The sequence below is a fragment of the Triticum urartu genome, chromosome 3 (genome assembly GCF_003073215.2).
Source record: "Triticum urartu cultivar G1812 chromosome 3, Tu2.1, whole genome shotgun sequence".
In the NCBI taxonomy this organism is placed as follows: domain Eukaryota; kingdom Viridiplantae; phylum Streptophyta; class Magnoliopsida; order Poales; family Poaceae; genus Triticum; species Triticum urartu.
Genome location: NC_053024.1, coordinates 414,338,346 through 414,365,032, shown reverse-complemented (window position 1 = coordinate 414,365,032; position 26,687 = coordinate 414,338,346).

The window sequence follows — 26,687 nt, the reverse complement described above, 5'->3', positions numbered from 1 at the left end:
TGGGCTACGCGTCTGCATTGACATACCGGGGCTCAATCGAGTCGCCTCTCTGGAGCGCCTCTGGCCCTCGCGAGTGGGGCGCTGCGGAGGTCCACCCCACAGCTATGTTCGCATGCCTTACGGCTTGCCGAACGCGGCTGCCACGTACCGGCGCCTCATGAGGGGCATCATGGAGGCTCAAGAGGCCAGGCATTCCGCAGCCCTGGCAGAGATGGAGATGGTCCGCGAGGAGCCACCAGCGCCTCCGGAACCTCCGGAGGCCCCTGGGCCTGGGGGCTCATGAGGATCGGCTTCCGCAGCCCACCGAGTCAGCTACACCAACACTCCTTCGTCCTCAACATCGTCAGGTGACATCTTTCAAGTTTCATTTCTAGCTGGGAGCGCCCCCCAGGGCTGCATTATTCCTAGGCCGCGTGGGTCCGTCCCTGTGGCATGTATCCCTTTTATTTCATGTTGTTAGCTTACCATGTTGGGGGCGCCCCTCGGCTGCATCATCCCCAAGTCGCTCGGGCCTGACCCAGCGATGTCCGCCTTCCCAGCATCTATTTGAATGAACCCACTCCTTCGCGGCTAATGTGTTTGACCTAGTTGCCCGCTCAACTGACGCCAACTGACGGAACTGCTCCCAAACGGCACGACGCTTGCGCATGGGTCCGTCCCTGCAACGCTGACAAACCTGAATGGCTGAGCTCTAGCCGCGGCAGCCCCGCATGGAGCCACCTCGTCAAGCCTTCAGTGCCTCATTACCCCTCGGAAGCAACCAACGGCTGACTGTCAATTGTCATGGCAACCCCTCGTTCTTTCTATGATGGGTCTATAGGATCTCCTAAAGGAGCTGCATCTGGCGAGGCCCTTGCGGTGTCTCCTTCACTCTCATCCGCGCGAACCGCTTGCATGTTAAAGGGGGGGTGCCTGAGCATCGCGACTCAGGGCTCCTACTGGCTCGCCAGCCCTCACCCTCTGGCCTTGTCCACGGCATCGCGACCTGGCATACCAGCGACGGCTGAGACTCGCTCGAGGGCCGGGACCCGAGGACGTAGAGCAGAAAGGGGAGCAAAGGCGAGAGGGGAGGGACATGCGAGGACCTTGCTGAGCAACCTCACGCCTACCGATGCACGGACCCGGCGACACACCAGAGAGCGAACCTTGATTCTCGAGATAAGTCACCACCCGGAAGCACCAGCTACCGTGGCACCATCCCCGCACCTAATGCAATCCCGTGTTAGCGACGCCGCTCTCCTTTCTCACCGGACGACGGCTGCTTGAGCGCCAAAGGGGACCTCCTGAGCATCGCGACTCAGGGGCTCTTACCGGACCTCGGGTCGCTCACCTCCTGTCCTTGACCACAGCATCGCGACCTGGCATACCAGCGACGGCTGAAGCCGCCTTGGGACTGGGACCTGTCGGCGCAGAGCACCAAGCCCTCGTGAGGTTCGAAAGGGAGAACCGAGCTAAGACGGAATGAGCAACTCGCACAATTCTACGACAAGGGTTATATTAACAAAACAGGATCACGGGCACCTTACAAGCCCCCACAGGACGCGTCTCTGATTCCTCGCAGGGAACAGATCCTAAAAGGACGCTAACTACGCGCGCCCCTGCAAAAGACGCCATCATCAATAGTGGGACGTCAAGCACCGGCGCCAACCCCATCCAGATCAGAGGCGGCGACGGCCTGACGAGCCTGCCCTGCTCTAGGAGTGGCGTCGGCTCGGGGGCTCGTAGCTGTCGTCGCTCGTCTCTGGAGTCGCGAGGAGCTCGCCGGAGTCGCTGGAACCTCCGCCTCCGCCGCCTGAGGAGCCGCCAAGGGAGCGGTCGGCGGGCCCAGTCCTCACCGTAGCAGGGTCCCGACCACCTCTCCCGGGGCAGCACTCCAACCGGCGCCCGTTCGCGTCAAAGACCTTGAAGAATATCACCGAAGCACCGTCGTACTCCAAGTGGATCGCGGAGGTGCCTCTTGTCCTGCAAAGCCGGGCGATTTCGCTCCAGCCTCGAGTCATGAAGACCTCGCCCGGGGCAGCGACCGCGACCTCTGCCTCGGTCGCGAGGGTGCTGCAGCCAAAGCTCCAGGAGTTCTCCCTGCGGGATGATGGAGGCGAAGAAGGGAGGAAGGCGAATCCAAGACTGAGGAGGCATGGCGGCGTGGAACACGAACTCTCGGGAAGAGCCCTCGGTGTGGACCCCAGGGGGGACAACCCACACCTTCGTGACCCGTCGGCACCGACGGCGGCACCGCCCGTGGCGATCAGCATCAGCTCCTTCAGGGCCCTCGATGTGGGCGTACAAGGGAAGCGGGAACCCCGGCGGTGCCCGCTCGCACCAAGGCCTCGACACCACCTGATGGGCCCCCTCGTCCGGGCCGAGGAGGACGAGCCGTTTCTTTGGCGGGAGCGGGTCTGGTTCCTCTCGGGGAGCCTTTCCCTTCTCTGCCGTCGAGAACCGGCGGATCGGAGCCATCGCAGCAAGACGGAGCAAGGACCGGGAAGAAGGAGAAGCAAGAAGGATGGATTGGAAGGGCGCGCGCCATTCCTTACTTATGGCCGGCGAAGGCCAACCGCCGACCTCCATGATTGTAGGTAATCATGACCTGCTTTGCATGCAGGGACTTGTCCAATCCGTGCAGTTGCCGAGGTGCCATGGGGAAGTGGAGACACCCACGTCCAATGAACCGCCACGCGGCGCCCAAGGCCGAAGGCTGTTAGGGCCCATGGCGCTTCGCTCTTGCCCTTCCGTCTCCCTGCACGGCCAAGTCCGGGCGTGCCTTGGGCCCGGGGGCTACTGTCGGCGTTCTGGGAACGCGGGTCCCCAGACTTGCCTGCCTGCGGCATGCGGCGTGGCTCAAAGGGGGGCCCAGCACGGCCCATCTTCATCAACACAGACCCAAGACCCTCGCGAGGGGCCAAGCCTCGCGGGGCGGACGACGCGGAGCTTCCTCAGGCACGGCCTCACCAGGCTGGCTAGCGAGGAGGCGGAGAGATCAAGGCGGGGTACCTCACGAGGTGCCCGTGACGCAAGCCATGACGACCAAGGGCGCCAGGCGGGCGCCAGCCCGCGCAGTGTCCTCCTTTCCCCTTTGGTGCAAAGGGGGCAAGCGTAGTCGCGGAGTATCGAGGCATTAGAAAAAGGTTGCCATTTCGGTGCAACAAGACCAAGACCAAGAGGACTGCAAGATGGAGGTCATCGTGGAGCCCAAGACGGCTCACCACCAGAGCTTTGTGTAGACGAAGACTACTTTTGTCAGGATAGCTGGTACTAGTGCCCCCTTCAAATTAGCCCGCCATTGTTGGCTCCCTTCCCGCTCGATATTTGGGAAGAGGACCAGGGCCTCTATAAATAGGACCAGCCACCCACAGGGTAGGGGGTGGCAGGTGGAGGACAAAGAAGAGAAGATCGAATCAGAGAGAAGATCGATCAGAGAGAGAGAGAGAAGGGTGATTGAACTCCTCCCAGCAGTTCATCCCCCCAGCCAAGAACAGACCCTCGCGAGGCTGTTCTTCCTTGTGTTGTTCATCATCATCAGCCCCAGAGGCAATCCACCACACCACACACTAGAGTAGGGTATTACACCACAACGGTGGCCTGAACTAGTATAAACCCTGTGTCTCTTGTGTTGTTCTTTCCATAGCTTAGATCTTAGCGAGGCGGAGGGGTGCAGGTAGGTAGAAGGCAAAATCTCCACGCGCACCCCAATGTTCGAACCTCAAGGGTCTATCGGAACCCGAAATCCGACAGCAACCCAAGCGCCGACGTCAGCGGCGCCGCTCTAAGTCTCACCAAAGCAAAAGCGGTGACACCGGCACAGGAGATAATAGCACTCCGGACAGTGCCGAAGACGACAACAATCCCCTCTGGCAAGATTTAGAGCAGGAGGATGGAGAAGCCAACCCTCCCGAGAGAGTGGCAGATGGAGAGGCGGAGGTTGATAATTACATGCCTCCCTCTGAAGACGAGGCAAGCCTTGGCAATGACGAATTTGTCGTGCCGGAGGATCCCACCGAGCAAGAGCGCTTCAAGCGCCGGCTTATAGCCACGGCAAATAGCCTTAAGAAAAAGCAGCAGTAGCTTCAAGCTGATCAAGATTTGCTAGCTGATAGATGGACTGAAGTCCTTGCGGCCGAGGAATATGAACTCGAACGCCCCTCCAAGAGTTTCCCAAAGCGCAGGTTGCTACCCCGACTGGAGGAGGAAGCATTAAAACCTACATCTCTAGCATATGACGCGGCTGATCGGCCACCTTGTGGCCGCGACAGAGAGGCATTTCAGCCAAAAACTCAGCCCGCACCCCGACGCCACTCAAATAAAAATGACAAGGCATGGGGAAACACGCTAGACCTGCGAGACGTATTGGAGCACAAAGCAAAACACGCAAGATCGATCTACGGATCACGAGGGCGCGCCACTATGCGAGACGATAACCGTCACGCCGGATACAGTAAAAGTAAATCTGGCCGGGCCGAACACAGCGGACAATACTCATCCGAGCCGCGTCGCGACATAGCCCACTACAGAGGCGCCGCACACCCCATATGCTTCACGGACGAAGTAATGGATCACCAAATCCCAGAGGGTTTCAAACCCGTAAATATCGAATCATACGACGGCACAACAGATCCTGTGGTATGGATCGAGGACTTCCTCTTACACATCCACATGGCCCGCGGTGACGATCTACACGCCATCAAATACCTCCCACTCAAGCTCAAAGGACCAGCTCGGCATTGGCTCAAGAGCCTGCCAGCAGAATCCATTGGCTGTTGGGAAGATCTGGAAGCCGCATTCCTCGACAACTTCCAAGGCACTTATGTGCGACCACCAGATGCTGATGACTTGAGCCACATAATTCAGCAACCAGAGGAATCGGCCAGGCAATTCTGGAGACGGTTCCTGACAAAGAAAAATCAAATCGTCAACTATTCGGATGCAGAGGCCCTAGCAACTTTTAAGCACAACATCCGCGACGAGTAGCTCGCCCGGCACCTTGGCCAGGAAAAGCCGAAATCTATGGCAGCCCTCACGACACTCATGACCCGCTTTTGCGCAGGAGAAGACAGCTGGCTGGCTCGCAGCAATAACATATCAAAGAACCACGGTACTTCAGATACCAAGGATAGCAATGGCAGGTCTCGTCGCAACAAACATAAGCGCCGCGTCAATAGCGACAATACCGAGGATACGGCAGTCAATGCCGGATCAGAGGTTCTAACCCGGTCAGCGGAAAAAGCCATTCAAAAGAAGCACTCCGGGTCAATGCCGTATACTCGATCGCTCGTGCAAAATACATGGCACCCCCGACAAGCCAGCCAACCACACCAACAGGGAATGTTGGGTGTTCAAGCAGGCCGGCAAGTTAAACGCCGAAAACAAAGATAGCGGGCTACATAGCGATGATGAGGAGGAGCCCCGGCAGCCGAACACCGAAGGGCAGAAGAGGTTCCCCCCACAAGTGCGGACGGTGAACATGATATACACAACCCACATCCCCAAGAGGGAGCGGAAGCGTGCGTTAAGGGATGTATATGCGTTGGAGCCAGTCGCCCCAAAGTTCAACCCATGGTCCTCCTGTCCGATCACCTTCGATCGCAGGGACCATCCCACTAGTATCCGTCATGGCGGATTCGCCGCACTGGTCCTAGACCCAATCATCGACGGATTTCACCTCACTCGAGTCCTTATGGACGGCGGCAGCAGCCTGAACCTGCTTTATCAGGACAGGGTGCGCAAAATGGGTATAGACCCCTCAAGGATCAAACCCACAAAAACGACCTTCAAAGGCGTCATACCAGGTGTAGAGGCCCATTGCATAGGCTCAGTCACACTGGAAGTGGTCTTCAGATCCCTGGATAACTTCTGAAGCGAGGAGTTAATCTTCGATATAGTCCCGTTCCGCAGCGGCTATCATGCACTGCTCGGGCGAACCGCATTTGCGAGATTCAACGCGGTACCGCACTATGCATATCTCAAGCTCAAGATGCCAGGACCTCAGGGGGTCATCACAGTCAATGGAAACACAGAGCACTCTCTCCGCATGGACGAGCACACTGCGGCCCTTGCAGCAGAAGCGCAAAGCAGCCTCTTAAGGCAATCCACCAGTTCGGCGATTAAAGACCCGGACACCTTCAAGCGCGCCCAGAGTAATCAGCAACAAGACTGCCTGGCATGTTCTGAGCTCGCATAGCAATGCGGCCCCCACCCTAGTCACAGCCAAACGGCGAAATCCGTGGCACGCATACATAATTATGCATTGAAAATACCATGGGCACAGGTGGGGAGGGGGCACGACTACGGCACACCCCAAGACGCGGCTCAACCGTACTAGGGGCTTCCCGCTTTGTTATTTTTCTCTCTTTCAGAACTTTAATCTCTGGAAACCCCGTCCGGCAGTACGATTGCCGGACACACGATGCAACAACCAAGGAGGCAGAAAGCTACGTCGCACCACGGAACTCCCAGGTGGTCTCTGATAATGAGTGAAATACTTGCTTTAAATACCATTCCTCAGGTTGCCCTTGGAGGGGACATGTCAAATAGTCCTACTTTTTTCTTATCGCACTACTTGTATCATTCTGCTTCGATGCACCTTTTTGAATAAACAATGCATAGCACTAGACTATTACCGCATTCTCTATTCTTTTATATATATATATATGTTCATTCACAACATTCAGCACCCGTACACTTTGGTACGGCCAATATGCCAGGGGCTTAAGCATACCCCATAATACGGCGTGAGAAGTCCGAACACTTTCAACAGTGCGGCACCCCGAACTTATAGCATTATATGCATCAGCTCCGAATCATGTCTTGGGTCAATAGTTGGGTTTGCCTGGCTCCCATGTTTTGGTACCTTACATTCCGCTATATCGGCTAAGGTAGCACTGGGAGAACTACTGCGATTGTGCCCCGGTTCATCTGGGCAAGCACCTCAGTACAGAAAGCTAAAACTGACTGTCATGATAAGGCGAGAGCTGGTCGCTGTTCGAGAGGTCTCGAGTCCCTAAAGACTTATGCCGCTTAGAGCGAGGGGTCGGCTTTGTCCGTCTTAAGGCGTGTATAGCGCCCTGAATTCGGCCTTCCGAATATTAGGGGCTTTGCCAAAATTTAAAATTGTAGACTTCTATGGCTAAGTGAGAGTGATAAAGCATTATAGTCTGATTGCCTTGTTTGTTGTGCTGAGCACCTCCCTCGAAGGACCCAACAATGGGAAAAAGAGTGCTCAGATTTATCCCGAACACCCCAGCACTCAGGGCATGGGGGCAGAAGCCGACGACTGGCCATCTCTCAGATTTAATAAACAGCCGCACAGAAGGTAATATTTTAAATTCAAACAAGCGTTGCATAGCGCATATGAACAAGTTTTCATAATACAGGATTACACGAGCAAGTTCATTCAAAAATTACATCCTTCGCACACTCGTCCGCCACAAGACGGGCAAACTTTAGGACACTCTCATAATACATTTCGGGGTGGTGATGCTCCTGGCCCTGCGGCGGCCCCTCCTTCACCAGCTTCTCGGTGTCCATCTTGGCCCAGTGCACCTTCGCACGGGCAAAAGCCCGCGGGCACCTTCGATGCAGACGGACCGCTTGATGGCTTCCAGCCGGGGGCATGCGTCCACAAGCCGCCTCACCAGGCCGAAGTAGCTGTTGGGAAGGGAGTCGCCAGGCCACATCCGGACTATAAGGCCCCTCATGGCCTGTTCGGCCGCCTTGTGCAGCTCGACCAGTTGCTTCAGCTGGTCGCTCATAGGCATCGGGTGTTCAGTCCCAGTATACTGAGACCAGAACAACCTCTCCGTCGAGCTTCCCTCCTCGGCCTGGTAATATTTCGCGGTATCCGACATGCTGCAGGGCAAATCTGCGAATGCTCCTGGAGAGCTCTGGACTCGGGTAAGTAACAAGTAATTTACTTTCACATGCTTGCTTTGCATATTGAATGCCTTACCCGCCGCTATATTCCTCATCGCCTCAATTTCCTCGAGGGCCTTTTGGGCTTCAGCCTTGGCATGCTTTGTGCTCTCGAGGGCCGCAGCAAGCTCGAACTCTCGCATCTTCGAGTCAAGCTCCAAAGTCTCGTGTTTCTTCACGAGAGCCTGGAGCTCTTGCTGCACCTCGCCCACCCGTGCCTCTTGTTTCTCCCGCTCGGTGCGCTCCTTGGCCGCCTTTTTTTTGGCCTCGGACAACGCTTGCTTCAGGGTCGCCACTTCGGTCGTGGCCCCTGGCACATTCATGATGATCCTGTCATTTCGCAACCACATTTTCTTTTTTATATAGACAAGGTATTACTTACCTTTGTTCTCCTCGAGCTGCCTCTTGGCAAGGCCGAGCTCTTTCTCGGACCGCTCGAGGTTCTGCTTCAGTGCAGCGACCTACGCAGTCAGTGCGGCAGAGGTCAGCAGCGAAGCCTGCATACGCATACAGACATACTTATATTAGACTCCTGCAGATATTAGTTGATCCTCTATTCGGATTTTCTTTGTGAACACCAAACAGAGCATCAGGGGCTACTGTCTATGCGGTAATATTTTTCCTATATTTTAAATACTTACCTCAAAGCCTGTTAGAAGGCTGGCACAGGCTTCAGTCAGTCCACTCTTGGCGGACTGAACCTTCTTGATCACCGCACTCATAATAGTGCGGTGCTCTTCATCGATGGAAGCGCCGTGAAGCACTCCCAGCAGGTCGTCCGGTGCCTCTAGATGGACAGAGGTCACCGACACGGATGGCTTGCCCCTCTTGGAAGGGGGCCGCCTGCCCGAGTCCGGAACGACTGGAGGTTCCGCCGTGGTGTTCGGCTGAGGGCCAAACTTGGAGCCCCTGGGAGCCTTGCACCATTTTCTCCAGGAGTCCAGAAGGTCGCCTTGAGGCGCCTCCGGGACTATCTCCCCCCGGCTCGGTGCCCCTTGAGACAATACCTCGGCATTTTCCATAGGGAAAGGAGAGGAGGCGGTTGGAAGTGTATCACTACTCATGTCTGACAAGTCCAAGGAACCGTCCGACGAGGATACGTCGATACGGGCTTGGGGCGGACTGCATAATCATATTCGACGTTAGGAGAAGCAGTGCAACAAAAGTATGCTATGAGTTACTCTGGTATCTGAATACTTACGACTTCGCCAGGGGCTTGGCCAGAGTAGCCACTCGTCTTCGCCGTCGGCGGCGGTGGTGGAGAAGTCCGGAAGGAGAGTCCTTCCCTTCTTGGACCCTTTGGCCTCCCCGGTTGGGGCGGCCTTCCTTTTCTTGTCTCCCCCGGCTAGAGGGGGAGAATCTTCATCTTCCTTCTCCTCGTTTTCACGGGAGGAGTGCGTCTCGGAGTTATCGGATGATGTGTCAGATACCACCTGGCGCCGGGAACTCTTTCGGGTTCCGAGGGCCTTCTTCTTGGTCTTCTCCAGCACCTCATAAGGAGCCGGAGTCCGCATCTCCGTCAGGAGAGCGTCTGCAGGGTCTTCGGGCAGAGGGGCCGGACAGTTAATCTGCTCCGATGTCTCCACCCAGTCCTGTCAAAGACATGGGAGCTCAGACCCCGCACATGGTTAAGCTATGGGAAATAAATACCCTACCCGGTGTACAGAGCTTACCGGATTCGCAGGGCGCTTCACGCTTAGCCCACGGTCCTCGGTAAGAGAAGGGGGGACCTCGGCGCCTTTGAACAGCACCTTCCAGACGTCCTTATGCGTCGTGTCGAAGAGCTCGCGCAGAGTCTGGTGCTGGGCCGGGTCAAACTCCCATAAGTTGAAAGCCCATTGTTTACACGGGAGGATCCGGCGGAAGAGCATGACCTGGACTATGTTGACAAGCTTAAGTTTCTTGCTTGTCATGTTCCGGACACACTTCTGGAGTCCGTCCAGCTCCACCGATGAGCCCCAAGACAGGCCCTTATCCATCCAAAAAGTGAGCCGCGTGGGGATTCCGGATCGAAACTCGGGGGCCGCCACCCAGTTGGTGTCGCGCGGCTTGGTGATGTAGAACCACCCCGATTGCCACCCCTTTATGGTCTCCACGAAGGATCCCTCAAGCCATGTAACGTTGGGCATTTTGCCCACATTGGCTTCGCCGCATTCTACTTGTTGGCCGCCAACTACCTTTGGCTTGATATTGAAGGTCTTCAGCCATAGGCTGAAGTGGGGCCGGATGCGGATAAAGGCCTCGCACACGACGACGAACGCCGAGATGTTGAGGATGAAATTCGGGGCCAGATCATGAAAGTCCAACCCATAATAGAACATAAGGCCGCGGACGAATGGATGGAGGGGAAACCCCAATCTGTGGACGAAGTGGGGGAGGAAAACCACCCTTTAGTTAGGTTCCGGGGTAGGGACGATCTGCCCCGCGGCTGGCAGCCGGTGCGTGATATTCGCGGCTAAGTATCTGGCTCCATGTAGTTTTTTGATGTGTCCCTCCGTGACGGAGGAGGCCATCCACTTGCCTCCCGCTCCGGACATGTTTGGAGAGAGTTGAGGAGAAGGATGTGGACTTGGGCGCTGGAGCTCGAGTGCGCGAGAATGGATGAGCAAGGAGGAAGAAGGCGTGGTTAGAAAAAGGTGAGACCTAATCCCTTTATAAGTGCGGACAAAACTATGCGCCCCCACCAGCCTGTTAAAACTTGCTTATCCCCTAAGCGCCGTAATTGATGGCGTGGTTGGGTTACCCACGTCCGCATTAATGGGAATCCCGTAATAAGGGGACACGATCTATGCTTCGACAAGACGTGCCAAGGAAAACGCCTCGTGAAACATGCTGAGTCAGGATATGAAAAACGATTTGAATAAAGACCTGGCTGTGGTGTGATGTCACACTATAGGGAACGTCAGTAGATTAGACTTGTGTAAATATTATTCCCTCTACGGTGATATGTGGAACTTATTTTCCAGAGCCGGACACGATCCTTGTGTTCAAAATCTTCTATGAAGTATTCGTAGGAGGAACCCGCCTTGCAATGCCGAAGACAATCTGTGCGCCGGACTCATCGTCATTGAAGCCTGGTTCAGGGGCTACCGAGGGAGTCCTGGATTAGGGGGTATCCGGACAGCCGGATTATATCCTTTGGCTGGACTGTTGGACTGTAAAAATACAAGATTGAAGACTTCGTCCCATGTCCGAATGGGACTCTCCTTGGCATGGAAGGCAAGCTTGGCAATACGGATATGTAGATCAACTTCCTTGTAACCGACTCTGTGTAACCCTAGCCCCCTCTAGTGTCTATATAAACCGGAGGGTTTTAGTCCGTAGGACAACATACAATCATACCATAGGCTAGCTTCTAGGGTTTAGCCTCTCTGATCTCGTGGTAGATCAACTGTTGTACTACTCATATTATCAAGAATAATAAAGCAGGACGTAGGGTTTTACCTCCATCAAGAGGACCCGAAACTGGGTAAAACATCGTGTCCCCTGCCTCCTGTTACCATCCGCCTTAGACGCACAGTTCGGGACCCCCTACCCGAGATCCGCCGGTTTCGACACCGACACTCGTCCTTCGGCTCGTACACCTTGTTGGAGAAGTTGACGAGGAGTTGTGAGTCGCCTCTGACAGTTAGGCGCTTCACCCTAGGGCCGCTGCAACCTTCAGGCCAGCTATGAGGCCATCGTACTCCGCAATGTTGTTGGAGACCTTCTCGCCGTGCTGAAAGCAGAGTTGCACGGCGTTGTAGAGCTTGTCCTGGGTGGGTGAGATTAGCACTGCTCCAGCCCCCGCGCCCTGGTGTGCGAAGGCGCCATCGAAATGCATGACCCAACTGTCCGGAGCCTCACTCCCTGGGGAGGTGGACCGGTCTTCTCTTTCTTCAAGTGTCGGGGCATCCGTCCATTCTGCCACAAAATCAGCGAGTGCGGCCCCCTTGATGACCCTGGTGGTGTTGAACTCCAGCTGGAATGCTTGCAACTCGATGTTCCACTCTGCGACCCTTCCGGCTGAGTTAGGGCTCCTGAGTATCCTTTCTAGTGGGTAGGCTAAGACGACCTTGATGGGGTGGCCCTGGAAGTAGTGTCGCAGCTTGCATGAGGCCACCAGGAGTGCGAGCAGGAGCTTCTGGGGCATGGGGTAGCGTGCTCTCGCGTCTCGGAGTACGGTGCTGACAAAGTACACCGGGTGTTTGATGAGGGATGGCATGCTGTCGAGGCTCGGGTCCTGCGGAGATCAGGACATATCCTGAGGTGGAAGGGTCCCTGAGACCCTGGTGTCCTGAGGAGCTTCTGCGATGCCGCCCTACTGAGCTTTACCTTCCACCGCTGATGCCTTTGTTGCGCCTTCCTAACCCCGCACTACTTCAGCCTTTGCCTGGCGGGGTGCACCCTTGACTTGGCGCTCCTCCCGAACCGCCACCAATGCCGCGTTGGCGGAGTACGGGGTGTCAGCAAGGTAGAGTACCAGAGGCTCGAGGGACCGCAGTGCCACCATCACTGGGGGGCTATTAAGGTATTTCTTGAGGTCTTGGAAGGCCCGGTCGGCCTCCGGATTCCACTCGAACGGGCCCTTCCTCTTCATGAGCTTGAAGAATGGTAAGGCATGCTCTCCCAGTTTGGAGATGAAACGCCCTAACGCGGTCACCCGCCCAGCTAGCTTCTGCATCTCTTTGAGGGTCCGCGGCGGGCTCATGTCCTCGATAGCCTTGACCTTCTCCGGGTTTGCCTCGATCCCCCTGTGGGATACAAGGAATCCCAGCAGCTTGCCGGAGGGGACACCAAACACTTACTTCTCCGGGTTGAGCCTTAAGTTCACTTGGCACAGGCTCTCGAAGGTCTCCTCCAAGTCTTGAATCAATGTCCTTGCCTCGCGAGACTTGACTGATACGTCTCCAACGTATATATAATTTTTGATTGCTCCATGCTATATTATCTACTGTTTTGGGAAATATTGGGCTTTATTATCCACTTTTATATTATTTTTGGGACTAACCTATTAACCGGAGGCCCAGCCCAGATTTTCTGTTTTATGCCTATTTCAGTGTTTCGAATAAAAGGAATATCAGACGGAGCCGAAACGGAACGAAATCAACTGGAGAAGTTATTTTTGGAAGGAAACACACCTGATGGACTTGGACCCCACGTCAGGGGAGACACGAGGTGCTCACGAGGGTGGGGGCGCCCCCCCTAGGGCGCGACCCCCTGTCTCGTGGGGCCCCCGTGGCTCCTCCGACGTCCTCCCTGCACCCATATATACCCACGTGACCTAAAACTTCCAGAACGCAACATAGATCGGGAGTTCCGCCACCAGAAGCCTCCGTAGCCACCAAAAACCAATCTAGAGCCATTCCGGCACCCTGCCGGAGGGGGCAATCCTTCTCCGGTGGCCATCTTCATCATCCCGGTGCTCTCCATGACGAGGAGGGAGTAGTTCTCCCACGGGGCTAAGGGTATGTACCAGTAGCTATGTGTTTGATCTCTCTCTCTCGTGTTCTTGAGGTGATACAATCTTGATGTATCGCGAGCTTTGCTATTATAGTTGGATCTTATGTTTCTCCTCCCTCTCTTCTCTCTTGTAATGAATTGAGTTTCCCCTTTGAAGTAATCTTATCGGATTGAGTCTTTTAAGATTTGAGAACACTTGATGTATGTCTTGCCGTGCGTATCTGCGGTGACAATGGGATACCACGTGATTCACTTGATGTATGTTTTGGTGATCAACTTGCGGGTTCCGCCCATGAACCTATGCATAGGGGTTGGCACATGTTTTCATCGTCATTCTCCAGTTGGAACTTTGGGGCACTCTTTAAGGTCCTTTGTGTTGGTTGAATAGATGAATCTGAGATTGTGTGATGCATATCGTATAATCATACCCACAGATACTTGAGGTGACATTGGAGTATCTAGGTGACATTAGGGTTTTGGTTGATTTGTGTCTTAAGGTGTTATTCTAGTACGAACTCTAGGTCTGTTTGTGACACTTATAGGAATAGCCCAACGAATTGATTTGAAAGAATAACTTTGAGGTGGTTTCATACCCTACCATAATCTCTTCATTCGTTATCCGCTATTAGTGACTTTGGAGTGACTCTTTGTTGCATGTTGAGGGATAGTTATGTGATCCAATTATGTTAGTATTGTTGAGGGAACTTACACTAGTGAAAGTATGAACCTTAGGCCTTATTTCCACACATTGCAATACCATTTACGCTCACTTTTATCATTCGTTACCTTGCTGTTTTTATTATTTCAGATTACAAATACCTTTATCTACTATCCATATACCACTTGTTTCACCATCTCTTTGCCGAACTAGTGCACCTATACAATTTACCATTGTATTGGGTGTGTTGGGGACACAAGAGACTCTTTGTTATTTGGTTGCAGGGTTGCTTGAGAGAGACCATCTTCATCCTACGCCTCCTACAGATTGATAAACCTTAGGTCATCCACTTGAGGGAAATTTGCTACTGTCCTACAAACCTCTGCACTTGGAGGCCCAACAACGTCTACAAGAAGAAGGTTGTGTAGTAGACATCATTGACCACTATGTCATCGACGTAAGCCTCGGCGTTCCTCCCGAGCTGCCGCCCCAGAGCGATGTGCATCAACCGCTGAAAGGTCACGCCTGCGTTGCGCAGCCTGAAGGGCATGCAGGTGTAGCAGTATACCCCACATGGTGTCAGGAAGGCTGTCTTCTCCACATCTTCCACCACCATCTTGATTTGACGATACCCTAAGAACGTGTCCAGGAAGCACAGCAGGTCGCACTCGGCGGTGGAGTCAACAATCTGGTCGATGCGCGGGAGTGGGAACGGGTCTTGAGGGCAGGCTTTGTTAAGATTGGTGAAGTTGATGCACATCCGTTCCTTCCCACCTTTTTTCGGCACCACGACAGGGTTCGCCAGCCATTCGGGGTACCGGACCTCTGAGATGGCACCTGCGGCTTCCAGCTTGCGTGTCTCTTGGACGATGAAGGTCTGCTTCTCAGTGGACTGCCGTCTCGCTCGTTACTTCACGGGGCGGACGTTGCGGCATACCCTTAGATGATGCTGGATCACCTCCCTTGGGACCCCTACCAGCTGATTTGGCTCCCACGCGAATATTTCCTTGTCCGCGCGCAAGAACCTCACCAGAGCTTCTTCTTGTTCCCAGTCGAGACCGACTCCTATGGTAAAGGTGGCTCCCGAAGGCCCGTCCTCGCTGACCGGTACCAGCTTGGTTTCCGCCTTGTCTTGGGTGAACAGCTGCTTCTTCTTGGTGGGCGTGGCCTCCCTGGCCGCGAGGGCACCGGCGTCGGCGGGTTGTGCTGCTGCCGGGGTCTTGAAGGCGAGCCTGAGCACCATCACGGCCTCCTTAGTGTCCCCCTTGATGGTGAGGATGCCCTTGCTCCCTGGCATCTTCATGAGGTTGTAAGCCGGGTGAGTCGCTGCCATGAACTGAGCGAGAGCCGGGTACCCGAGGATGGCGTTTTACGGGAGGCCGATGCGAGCGATGTCGAAGTCCACCATCTCGATGTGGTAGTTGTCGCGTGTGCCGAAGGTGATAGGGAGGCGGATCTGTCCCAGGGAGTAGGCAGCTCCACCACCCACTCCTGAGAAGGGCTTACTGAGGCCGAGCCGCTCGAGTGGCACGTGGAGAAGGCTGAAGGCTTCCACGGAAAGCAAGTTGAGGCTGGCACTACCATCGATGAGGGTCTTGGTGACGGCCACGTTGCAGATGGTAGGCGTGCAGAGCATCGGAAGCACTCCGGAGCCGGTAGTGGAGTCGGGGTGGTCTTCTGAGCCGAAGGTAAGGTCGGCCCCTGGCGCAGCCCAACCGGCGGAGCCCCCGGGCGCCTGGAGGTGGCCCCGGTCAGGCGGAGGAACGACTTGGCGTGGCGGTCCGACGGTGGTGCTTGAGAGCCGCCCAGCAGGGCCGCAACTGCGTGGTGCGCCGGCACCGCGTAGCGAGCAGTGAAGAGGTCGCGGAGCTCCTCCCAAGATGCCACCGTGGATCTGGGAAGGTTGAGCAGCTAGGCGCATGGCTCGCCGGCGAGGGCCATGGGAAGCCAGTTGGCCATGACCTTGTCATCGCCCCCGGCTTCGTGGACGGCCTCCTCATACGCCAGCAGGAAAGCTGACGGGTCCACCGCGCCGTCGTAGCATGACGGCATCTCCGGCCTGAACTTGGGCGGCCACTGCACCCGCCGCAGGGCAGGCGCCAGAGCTCGGAGCCCCCTGGCCCCGTCGTCGATGCTGACCATCGGAGTCGGCGGTAGGGCACCTGCCATGTGGGCGAAGCGCGGTGGCGACGGAGCGCAGATCGGCGGAGGGGAAGCCGCGGCGCACCCCTACCTGGCGCGCCAAATGTCGGATGTGGGGTTCCTGCAAACCCTTAAGGTTCGAACACTGGGGTGCGGGTGAAGTCTTTCCCTCCTATCGATCTACGCCCTAGCTCGCTAAGATCTCGCGGACGAACTCGACGAACTCGCAACACAGAAAGACACAGGATTTATACTGGTTTGGGCCACCGTTGTGGTGTAACACCCTACTCAAGTGTGGTGGTCGTGGATTGCCTCTTGGGATGATGATGAACAATACAAGGGGAAGAACAGCCTCCTGAGATTGAGGTGTTCTTGTGCGTGGCTAACTTGTGCGGGTGAGAGAGTGATCTAAGATGCCGTCCTCTCGTCCTCTCCCCTCTCTGTCCCTGTCTATGGTGGTGGCTAGCCCTACTTATAGGGCCCTGGTCCTCTTCCCAAATATTGAGCGGGAAGGGAGCCAACAACGGCGGGCTAATTTTAAGGGGGACAGCTAGTACAAGCCATCCTGACAAAAGGTGGTCTACGCCTGCGAAAGGCTCTAGTGATGACGCCGTCTTGGGCTCCATAATGACCTCCATCTTGCCGTCCTTCTGGTCTTGGTCTTGTTGCACTAAAATGGCAACCTTTGTCTGATGCCTCGGTACTCCTCGCCTGCGCTAGTTTCCTTAGCATCAAAGAGGAAACAAGGATGCTGCGCGCGCTGGCGCCCGCCTGGTGTCGATCGTCATGACTCACGTCACGTGAGCCTCGTGAGGTTCACCTCACCTTGATATCTCCGCTCCTCGTGAGCCTGCCTGACTAGGCCGCCCCGGAGGAGGTCTCGTGTCGTCCGCCTCGTGAGGCTTGGCCCCTCGCGAGGGTCTTGGGTGCCTTGTTGGTGAAGATGGGCAGTACGGCCTGCTGGCTCAGCCACGCTACGGGCCGCAGGCAGGCAAGTCTAGGGACCCCCGTTCCCAGGACGCCGACACCTACTTCCTGCTTGATTGATCTTGATGATATGAGTAGGGGGTCCCGAACTGTGCGTCTAAGGTGGATGGTAACAGGAGGCGGGGAACACAATGTTTACCCTGGTCTGGGCCCTCTTGATGGAGGTAATACCCTACTTCCTGCTTGATTGAACTTGATGATATGAGTATTACATGAGTTGATCTACCACAAGATTGGAGAGGCTAAACCGTAGAAGCTAGCCTATGGTATGATTGTTGTTGTCCTACGGACTAAAACCCTCTGGTTTATATAGACACCAGAGGGGGGCTAGGGCTACACAGAGTCGGTTACAAGGGAGGAGATCTACATATCTGAATCGCCAAGCTTTCCTTCCATGCAAAGGAGAGTCCCATCCAGACATGGGCCAAAGTCTTCAATCTTGTATCTTCATAGTCCAACAGTCCGGCCAAGGGATATAGTCCGGCTGTCCGAGGACCCCCTAATCCAGGACTCCCTCACCCGCCCCCAAAGCTCCGGCGCCACCTTTTTCAAGGCGGCATCACGGGCTTCACAGGCCACCTAGTACCTGGCTTCCTCCTCCGCCATCTCCTTCTTGAACGCCACTTTCCTGGCTTTCTCAGCCGGTGACAGTGACTTCCACAGACAAAGATTGTACTGGCCCCAAAACCAATCTAAAGTTGGGGGGTCTGGTGCAACCTCGTCAGGCGGCACGTAGGGGTCCTCGTCGCTGCTAATCGAGTGAGCATCCTCGGGGGGCGGCGACTCCTCATCGGTGCGCGGGCAGACCGGCGGCGCCATGGCAGAGATTTGAGAGAGAGAGAGAGAGAGAAAGAGAGAGAGGGGGAGAGGGAGAGAGAAAGGGAGAGGGCGAGCGAGGGGAGGATGGAGATGAGAATGCAGGCGAGACGACGTGAGCAAGGTAGTATTTATTGGCGGACGAAATATAGATCGACGAGGATAGTACAAACGCCGGTCGCCAGAATTTATGAGTACTGTAGTTTGAATTACACACGATTCCCACAGCAAAATCCGTGTGTGAACATAATAGCCAAAATCCGTGTGTGAACATAATAGCTGACAGTTTCCAATGCAGAACCGTGTCTGATTAATGATCTCCGCCATTCACCTACCAAACCTCGAGCCGCGAGATAGACTGCCAATCGTGTGGGGGGCGGTTGTCTTGCCAGATCTTTACATTTTCTTTTTTGAACACCAGATAGTCTGATGATTTTTTAACTCGCACACAAATACACAAAAATATGATTTTTCAAATTGTTATGGTTAGGCGTTGCATGTAGATGTAGTTCAAATTTGAATTACGGTCATTAAATGGTAAGAAAATCACTTAAATGTCTTTAAAAGGTCAAATGACCCCTGAAAATTTTAAAATTCACATGACAGTTGTATTAGTGCACGTTAAACATAGGAAAAAATTTGAAGGTCATAAGTAGAAGCTATCTTCCGTCCGTCAGCAAACATGCATTGTTCCCTCTCGGAACCACGACCCTTCTAGTGAGCTGCTTCGGTTTGTAAGGGGTGTGTGTCCAAACTTTTGTCAAACAGGCCAAATTTTTTACCACATCATCTTGGTGGCATGACATTAAATCAAGCAAGGTTTCATGTTTTTCTGATCATTTTTTAATTTTTTGGAATTAAAATGACATGGCATGCACTCCATGCATGTGCCCATGCCTTGACACCAATATGTTTGAAATTTCCTTATAATTTACTACACATGGAATTAGTTCGCACACAAGTACATGAAAATATGATTTTTCAAACCGTTTTGGTTAGGCGTTGCATGTAGATGTAGTTCAAATTTGAATTATGGTCATTAAATGGTTAGAAAATCACTTAAATGTCTTTAGAAGGTCAAATGACCCCTGAAATTTACCAAATTTTCACATGACAGTTGCACGTTAAACGTAGGAAAAAATTTGAAGGTCGTAAGAGGAAGCTATCTCCTATTCGTCATCAAACATGCATTGTTCCCTCTCGGAACCACGAACCTTCTAGCGAGTTGCTCCGGTTTGTGAGGGGCGTGTGTCCAAACGTTCGTCAAACATGCCAATTTCTTTACCACATCATCTTGGTGGCATGACATTACATCAACCAAGGTTTCGTGTGTTTCTGATCATTTTTCTATTTTTTGAATTAAAATGCCATGTCACTCCATGCATATGTATGCATGTGTCCATGTCGTGAGACCAATATGTTTGAAAATTCCTTCTAATTTACTACACATGGAATTAAATTGCACATAAGTACACACATATGATTTTTCAAATCGTTTTGGTTAGACGTTGCATGTAGATGTAGTTCAAATTTGAATTACGGTCATTAAGTGGTTAGAAAATCACTTAAATGTCTTCAAAAGGTCAAATGACCCCTAGAATTTTCCAAAATTTCACATTACAGTTGTAGTAGTGCATGTTAGACGTAGAAAATTTTTGAAGGCCGTAAGAGGAAGCTATCTCCCATTCCTCATCAAACATGCATTGTTCCCTCTCGGAACCACAAACCTTCTAGCGAGATGCTCCGGTTTGTGAGGGGTGTGTGTGTTGGGTTTCGTAGCAATTTCAAAAAAAAAATCCTACGCTCACGCAAGATCATGGTGATGCATAGCAACAAGAGGGGAGAGTATGATCTAAGTACCCTTGTAGATCGACAACGGAAGCGTTTGGTTGATGTAGTCGTACGTCTCCACGGCCCGACCGATCAAGCACCGAAACTACGGCACCTCCGAGTTGTAGCACACGTTCAGCTCGATGACGATCCCAGGACTCCGATCCAGCAAAGTGTCGGGGAAGAGTTCCATCAGCACGACGGCGTGGTGACGATCTTGATGTACTACCATCGCAGGGCTTCGCCTAAGCACCACTACAATATTATCGAGGACTATGGTGGAAGGGGGCACCGCACACGGCTAAGAATATGATCACGTGTATCAACTTGTCTCTCTAGGGGTGCCCCTGCCTCCGTATATAAAGGTTCAAGGAAGGGGGGCCGGCCGGCCAAGGTGTGGCGCGCCAGGAGGAGTCCTACTCCTTCTGGGAGTAGGACTCCCCCCCTTTCCTAGTTGGAATAGGATTTGTGGAGGGGGGGGGGAAAGAGGAGAGAGAGGAGGAAGGGGGGCCGGCCCCTCTCCTTGTCCAATTCGGACCAAGGGGGGGAGGGGCGCGCGGCCCATCTCTGGCCACCTCTCCTCTCTTCCACTAAGGCCCATATACCTCCCGGGGGGTTCCGGTAACGTCCCGGTACTCCGGTAAAATCCCGATTTCACCCGGAACACTTCCGATCACATCCGGGACTCCAAACAACCTTCGGTACATCAAAATGCATAAACTCATAATATAACTGTCATCGTAACCTTAAGCGTGCGGACCCTACGGGTTCGAGAACAATGTAGACATGACCGAGACACGTCTCCGGTCAATAACCAATAGCGGAACCTGGATGCTCATATTGGCTCCTACATATTCTACGAAGATCTTTTATCGGTCAGACCGCATAACAACATACATTGTTCCCTTTGTCATCGGTATGTTACTTGCCTGAGATTCGATCGTCGGTATCCTATAGCTAGTTCAATCTTGTTACCGGCAAGTCTCTTTACTCGTTCTGTAATACATCATCCCGCAACTAACTCATTAGTTGCAATGCTTGCAAGGCTTAAGTGATGTGCATTACCGAGAGGGCCCAGAGATACCTCTCCGACAATCGGAGTGACAAATCCTAATCTCGAAATACGCCAACCCAACATGTACCTTTGGAGACACCTGTAGAGCTCCTTTATAATCACCCAGTTACGTTGTGACATTTGGTAGCACACAATGTGTTCCTCTAGCAAACGGGAGTTGCATAATCTCATAGTCATAGGAACATGTATAAGTCATGAAGAAAGCAATAGCAACATACTGAACGATCGGGTGCTAAGCTAATGGAATGGGTCATGTCAATCAGATCATTCAACTAATGATGTGATCCCGTTAATCAAATAACAACTCTTTGTCCATGGTTAGGAAACATAACCATCTTTGATTAACGAGCTAGTCAAGTAGAGGCATACTAGTGACACTCTGTTTGTCTATGTATTCACACATGTATTATGTTTCCGGTTAATACAATTCTAGCATGAATAATAAACTTTTATCATGATATAAGGAAATAAATAATAACTTTATTATTGCCTCTAGGGCATATTTCCTTCAGTCTCCCACTTGCACTAGAGTCAATAATCTAGATTACACAGTAATGATTCTAACACCCATGGAGCCTTGGTGCTGATCATGTTTTGCTCGTGGAAGAGGCTTAGTCAACGGGTCTGCAACATTCAGATCTGTATATATCTTGCAAATCTCTATGTCTCCCACCTGGACTAGATCCCGGATGGAATTGAAGCGTCTCTTGATGTGTTTGGTTCTCTTGTGAAATCTGGATTCCTTCGCCAAGGAAATTGCACCAGTATTGTCACAAAAGATTTTCATTGGACCCGATGCACTAGGCATGACACCTAGATCGGATATGAACTCCTTCATCCAGACTCCTTCATTCGCTGCTTCCGAAGCAGCTATGTATTGCGCTTTACACGTAGATCCCGCCACGACGCTCTGTTTAGAACTGCACCAACTGACAGCTCCATAGTTTAATGTAAACACGTATCCGGTTTGTGATTTAGAATCGTCCGGATCAGTGTCAAAGCTTGCATCAACGTAACCATTTACGATGAGCTCTTTGTCACCTCCATATACGAGAAACATATCCTTAGTCCTTTTCATGTACTTCAGGATGTTCTTGACCACTGTCCAGTGATCCACTCCTGGATTACTTTGGTACCTCCCTGCTAGACTTATAGCAAGGCACACATCAGGTCTGGTACACAGCATTGCATACATGATAGAGCCTATGGCTGAAGCATAGGGAACATCTTTCATCTTCTCTCTATCTTCTGCAGTGGTCGGGCATTGAGTCCGACTCAACTTCACACCTTGTAACACAGGCAAGAACCCTTTCTTTGCTTGATCCATTTTGAACTTCTTCAAAATCTTGTCAAGGTATGTGCTTTGTGAAAGTCCAGTTAAACGTCTTGATCTATCTCTATAGATCTTTATGCCTAATATGTAAGCAGCTTCACCGAGGTCTTTCATTGCAAAACTTTTATTCAAGTATCCCTTTATGCTATCCAGAAATTCTATATCATTTCCAATCAGTAATATGTCATCCACATATAATATTAGAAATGCTAAAGAGCTCCCACTCACTTTCTTGTAAATACAGGCTTCTCCAAAAGTCTGTATAAAACCAAATGCTTTGATCACACTATCAAAGCGTTTATTCCAACTCCGAGAGGCTTGCACCAGTCCATAAATGGATCGCTGGAGCTTGCACACTTTGTTAGCTCCCTTTGGATCGACAAAACCTTCCGGTTGCATCATATACAACTCTTCTTCCAGAAATCCATTCAGGAATGCAGTTTTGACATCCATCTGCCAAATTTCATAATCATAAAATGTGGCAATTGCTAACATGATTCGGACAGACTTAAGCATCGCTACAGATGAGAAGGTCTCATCGTAGTCAATCCCTTGAACTTGCCGAAACCCTTTTGCGACAAGTCGAGCTTTGTAGACAGTAATATTACCGTCGGCGTCAGTCTTCTTCTTGAAGATCCATTTATTCTCAATTGCTTGCCGATCATTGGGCAAGTCAACCAAAGTCCATACTTTGTTCTCATACATGGATCCCATCTCAGATTTCATGGCTTCAAGCCATTTTGCGGAACTGGGCTCACCATCGCTTCTTCATAGTTCGTAGGTTCATCATGATCTAGTAGCATGACTTCCAGAACAGGATTACCGTACCACTCTGGTTGATCTACGAGGTTCAGTAGTATCTTGTTCTGAAGTTTCATGATCATTATCATTAGCTTCCTCACTAATTGGTGTAGGTGTCACAGAAACAGTTTTCTGTGATGCACTACTTTCCAATAAGGGAGCAGGTACAGTTACCTCGTCAAGTTCTACTTTCCTCCCACTCACGTCTTTCGAGAGAAACTCCTTCTCCAGAAAGTTTCCGAACTTAGCAACAAAAGTCTTGCCTTCGGATCTATGATAGAAGGTGTATCCAATAGTCTCCTTTGGATATCCTATGAAGACACATTTCTCCGATTTGGGTTCGAGCTTATCAGGTTGAAGCTTTTTCACATAAGCATCGCAGCCCCAAACTTTCAGAAACGACAACTTTGGTTTCTTGCCAAACCATAGTTCATATGGCGTCGTCTCAACGGATTTTGATGGTGCCCTATTTAACGTGAATGCGGCCGTCTCCAAAGCATAACCCCAAAACGATAGCGGTAAATCAGTAAGAGACATCATAGATCGCACCATATCTAGTAAAGTACGATTACAATGTTCGGACACACCATTACGCTGTGGTGTTCCGGGTGGCGTGAGTTGCGAAACTATTCCGCATTGTTTCAAATGTACACCAAACTCGTAACTCAAATACTCTCCTCCACGATCAGATCATAGAAACTTTATTTTCTTGTTATGATAATTTTCAACTTCACTCTGAAATTCTTTGAACTTTTCAAACGTTTCAGACTTATGTTTCATTAAGTAGATATACCCATATCTGCTTAAATCATCTGTGAAGGTGAGAAAATAATGATATCCGCCATGAGCCTCAATATTCATCGGACCACATACATCTGTATGTATGATTTCCAACAAATCTGTCGCTCTCTCCATAGTACCAGAGAACGGCGTTTTAGTCATCTTGCCCATGAGGCATGGTTCGCAAGTACCAAGTGATTCATAATCAAGTGGTTCCAAAAGTCCATCAGTATGGAGTTTCTTCATGCGCTTTACACCAATATGACCTAAACGGCAGTGCCACAAATAAGTTGCACTATCATTATCAACTCTGTATCTTTTGGTTTCAACATTATGAATATGTGTGTTACTACTATCAAGATTCAATAAGAATAGACCACTCTTCAGGGGTGAATGACCATAAAAGATATTACTCATATAAATAGAACAACCATTATTCTCTGATTTAAATGAATAACCGTCTCGCATCAAACAAGATCCAGATATAATGTTCATGCTTAACGCTGGCACCAAATAACAATTATTTAGGTCTAATATTAATCCCGAAGGTAGATGTAGAGGTAGCGTGCCGACCGCGATCACATCGACTTTGGAACCGTTTCCCACGCGCATCGTCACCTCGTCCTTAGCCAATCTTTGCTTAATCCGTAGTCCCTGTTTCGAGTTGCAAATATTAGCAACAGAACCAGTATCAAATACCCAGGTGCTACTGCGAGCATTAGTAAGGTACACATCAATAACATGTATATCACATATACCTTTGTTCACCTAGCCATCCTTCTTATCCGCCAAATACTTGGGGCAGTTCCGCTTCCAGTGACCAGTCTACTTGCAGTAGAAGCACTCAGTTTCAGGCTTAGGTCTAGACTTGGGTTTCTTCTCTTGAGCAGCAACTTGCTTGCTGTTCTTCTTGAAGTTCCCCTTCTTTTTCCCTTTGCCCTTTTTCTTGAAACTAGTGGTTTTGTTGACCATCAACACTTGATGCTCCTTTTTGATTTCTACCTCCGCAGCTTTCAGCATTGAGAAGAGCTCGGGAATAGTCTTATTCATCCCTGGCATATTATAGTTCATCATGAAGCTCTTGTAGCTTTGTGGCAGTGATTGGAGAATTTTGTCAATGACGCAATCATCTGGAAGATTAACTCCCATTTGAATCAAGTGATTATTATACCCAGACATTTTGAGTATATGCTCACTGATAGAACTGTTCTCCTCCATTTTGCAGCTATAGAACTTATTGGAGACTTCATATCTCTCAATCCGGGCATTTGCTTGAAATATTAACTTCAACTCCTGGAACATCTCATATGCTCCATGACGTTCAAAACATTGTTGAAGTCCCGGTTCTAAGCCGTAAAGCATGGCACACTGAACTATCGATTAGTCATCAGCTTTGCTCTGCCAGACGTTCACAACATCTGGTGTTGCTCCAGCAGCAGGCCTGGCACCCAGCGGTGCTTCCAGGACGTAATTCTTCTATGCAACAATGAGGATAATCCTCAAGTTACGGACCCAGTCCGTGTAATTGCTACCATCATCTTTCAACTTTGCTTTCTCAAGGAACGCATTAAAATCCAACGGAACAACAGCACGGGCCATTTATCTACAATCATACATAAACAAGCAAGATACTATCAGGTACTAAGTTCATGATAAATTTAGGTTTAGTTAATCATATTACTTAAAGAACTCCCACTTAGATAGACATCCCTCTAATCATCTAAGTGATTACGTGATCCAAATCAACTAAACCATGTCCGATCATCACGTGAGATGGAGTAGTTTCATTGGTGAACATCACTATGTTGATCATATCTACTATATGATTCACGCTCGACCTTTCGGTCTCCGTGTTCCGAGGCCATATCTGTATATGCTTGGCTAATCAAGTATAACCTGAGTATTCCGCATGTGCAACTGTTTTGCACCCGTTGTATTTGAACGTAGAGCCTATTACACCCGATCATCACGTGGTGTCTCAGCACGAAGAACTTTCGCAACGGTGCATACTCAGGGAGAACACTTCTTGATAATTTAGTGAGAGATCATCTTATAATGCTACCGTCAATCAAAGCAAGATAAGATGCATAAAAGATAAACATCACATGCAATCAATATAAGTGATATGATATGGCCATCATCATCTTGTGCTTGTGATCTCCATCTCCGAAGCACCGTCATGATCACCATCGTCACCGGCACGACACCTTGATCTCCATCGTAGCATCGTTGTCGTCTCGCCAATCTTATGCTTCCACGACTATCGCTACCGCTTAGTGATAAAGTAAAGCATTACAGCGCGATTGCATTGCATACAATAAAGCAACAACCATATGGCTCCTGCCAGTTGCCGATAACTCGGTTACAAAACATGATCCTCTCATACAATAAAATTTAGCATCATGTCTTGACCATATCATATCACAACATGCCCTGCAAAAACAAGTTAGACGTCCTCTACTTTGTTGTTGCATGTTTTACGTGGCTGCTACGGGCTTAAGCAAGAACCAATCTTACCTAGACATCAAAACCACAACGATAGTTTGTCAAGTTGGTGCTGTTTTAACCTTCGCAAGGACTGGGCGTAGCCACACTCGGTTCAACTAAAGTTGGAGAAACTGTCACCCACAAGCCACCTATGTGCAAAGCACGTCAGGAGAACCGGTCTCGCGTAAGCGTACGTGTAATGTTGGTCCGGGCCGCTTCGCCAACAATATCGCCGAACCAAAGTATGACATGCTGGTAAGTATTATGACTTATATCACCCACAACTCACTTGTGTTCTACTCGTGCATATAACATCAACATATAAAACCTAGGCTCGGATGCCACTGTTGGGTTTCGTAGTAATTTCAAAAAAAAATTCCTACGCTCACACAAGATCATGGTGATGCATAGCAATGAGAGGGGAGAGTATG